Source organism: Lipotes vexillifer, unplaced genomic scaffold (assembly GCF_000442215.2).
Source record: "Lipotes vexillifer unplaced genomic scaffold, Lipotes_vexillifer_v1.1 scaffold240, whole genome shotgun sequence".
NCBI lineage: Eukaryota > Metazoa > Chordata > Mammalia > Artiodactyla > Lipotidae > Lipotes > Lipotes vexillifer.
In genome coordinates, this window is record NW_006797481.1 from 219,953 (window position 1) to 222,828 (window position 2,876).

Consider the following 2,876-nt stretch of genomic DNA (forward strand, 5'->3'; position numbering starts at 1 on the left):
GGAAAGAGCTGGGTGGCCCAAAGATATGCAGCCCAATAAGACATAGTCCGTTTTGTCAGGAGGTGAAAACAGAAGACTTCTAGAAACAACAGTGTCTTAACCCAAAAGTACAGATTTCTTTTCTTTTCTTTTTTTACTTTTATTTGCATTTATTTTTTGTGGCATTTATTCCCAGGCCATACGTTTTTGTTTCTTCTTTTTCTTCTGGGCAACCTCCTCTTCTGGTTTAGGAACAATCTGTTCTTTTTCAGTAAGGAGCATCTCAGTGTGGCAGGGAGAGCTCATGTATGGGTTGACCCGACCATGAGCTCTGTAAGTCCTGCACAGCATCTTGGGGGCTTTGTTCACCTGGGTGTGCTCAATGACCAGAGTATCTACATCTAAGCCCTGAAGTTCAGCATTACTCTCTGCATTTTTGAGCATGTGAAGTAAAAAATTCAGCACTCTTTTTGGGCCACTGACCCTGCATCCCACCACACTGTTTGGCCTGGGCACACCTACCAACTCCACCATTGTAACAACAGAACGGCACACATTGCTTCTTTAAAGTGACATCCTTCAGATACTTGGTGGCTTTTCGGATATGCATACCCTTAATGGCCTGGGCAGTTTCACGAGCGTTCTTAAAGTGAACATGAAGATTTGAACCTCTTCACTTGCATGATTTTGTGGGGTTTTCTGGGTCAAGTGAATAGCGAACCATTTTTAGAGGTCACCTCAGGCCACTTACCGGGAAAAGCCAGATTTCTAAAGGTGGGATTCTAGGCAGTTGGATGGGCCTGGGGACAGATAATTAGGCCACAGGCTCTTTTCAGAGGTTTCATCACATGGTCATTACTAACTCCGTCCAGGCATAATTCTCCCTCAAGTGTATCACTTTTCATTTTTCTTAGGACAAACGTGCTCTTTTCTGTGTTCTATTGGCTTTTCATTCAGGAAGAGAGGGCAAAAATATCCTTTAATTTACCAAAATTGCTTTTTAAATGCATCAACCAACTCAGGACTATCGGGAAGATAATGGTTCTTTCCCCTCATAATGATGGAGTAAATTTCAGCCAAAATGAATTTAAACATTGTTCGTGGGCTATAGTTTTTTATTAATTTCATCAATCATGAGTAAGCCATTGACCTTCCACGGCTCCAAGCTGTTCTTACAGCATCTCTTGCCTTGTTCAAAGCCAGCCTCAACACAGTTTTCAGCTGGATAACAAGAGGTGGGTCTTTTTCTCCAGCAGGGCAGTGGCTGAGAGCTCTGGAGTCTGACAGTCCCAGGCTCATGTCCTGGCTCTGCTGCTTCTTAGCTCTATGACTTAGAGATTGCTCTGTGCCTCTCTCCTTCCCTTATTTGTCAAGTGAAGATAAAGATGTTACCTGGAACTTTGCAGGGTTGTTTAAAGATTAAATGAAATGATGTATGTGAGGCACTTATCAAGGGGTCTGTCACATAGTAAACTCAATGAATCTTAGTTATTGTTATTATTCTAATACAAACATGGCATTATGTTTATTTTGTTGTCACAAGGTCTCATGGTGTATCTCTCCATCCTTTATCCCTTTATCAAGCCTTTATCTCTTATGGTTTGGCTACTCCCTCCCCACATCTTCCAGTGGTGGTTGGGTTGCTACTGAGGGCAGGAGAACCAGGTAATGTTCCCTGTTGCATGGCGTAGGAGGTGCAGCTGGAAGATGGGCTATGGGCCCTGCCTGTGGGCTAAACGGATGTCCAGCATATCCTGGTGCATGTGCTTGGAGCTCAATTCCACAGGTGCCCAGTGAGGCCAAGTGCACCCAGCTTGGAGATTCTGCAGGAGAATCCTCCAGTCCCAAGTTTCTCCAACCACTAAGTACATCACTTCCCACCAAGGACACGAGGTGGTATGTTAGGATACAGGAAAAACACACAATAAATGGGGATGCTTTCCCAGAACACTGATGACTCTTAAAAGCTGGGGGGACAAACATAATTATTAATGTTAAAACAAAGGGGCTTCCCTGGTGGCGCAGTGGTTGAGAGTCCGCCTGCTGATGCAGGGGACACGGGTTCGGGCCCCGGTCAGGGAGGATCCCACATGCCATGGAGCGGCTGGGCCTGTGAGCCACACTGCTGAGCCTGCGCGTCTGGACCCTGTGCTCTGCGGCAGGAGAGGCCGCGACAGTGAGAGGCCTGCACACCACGATGAAGAGTGGCCCCCGCTTGCCACAGCTGGAGAGAGCCCTTGCACGGAAGCGAAGACCCAACACAGACATAAATAGATAAATAAATTTTTTGTTTTGTTTTGTTTTTGTTTTTTTTGTTTTTTTTGCCGTACGCGGGCCTCTCACTGCTGTGGCCTCTCCCGTCGTGGGGAACAGGCTCCGGACGCGCAGGCCCAGCGGCCATGGCTCACGGGCCCAGCCGCTCCGCGGCATGTGGGATCTTCCCGGACCGGGGCACGAACCCGTGTCCCCTGTATTGGCAGGCGGACTCTCAGCCACTGCGCCACCAGGGAAGCCCGTGCACATCTTCTTTATCCATTCATCTGACACTTCGGTTGCTTCTGTGTCCTGGCTATTGTAAATAGAGCTGCAGTGAATATTTTGGTACATGACTCTTTTTGAATGATGGTTTTCTCAGGGTATATGCCCAGTAGTGGGATTGCTGGGTCGTATGGTAGTTCTATTTGTAGTTTTTTAAGGAACCTCCATACTGTTCTCCATAGTGGCTTTATCAATTTACATTCCCACCAACAGTGCAAGAGGGTTCCCTTTTCTCCACACCCTCTCCAGCATTTATTGTTTGTAGATTTTTTGATGATGGCCATTCTGACTGGTGTGAGGTGATACCTCATTGTAGTTTTGATTTGCATTTCTCTAATGATTAGTGATGTTGAGCATCC

At 46.5% G+C, this 2,876-nt stretch overlaps 1 pseudogene; it reads right to left on the bottom strand.

Annotated features, from left to right (window-relative positions):
* Positions 1-165: 165 nt before the first annotated feature.
* Positions 166-703, bottom strand: LOC103088436 (60S ribosomal protein L17 pseudogene; annotated as a pseudogene).
* Positions 704-2,876: the final 2,173 nt, after the last annotated feature.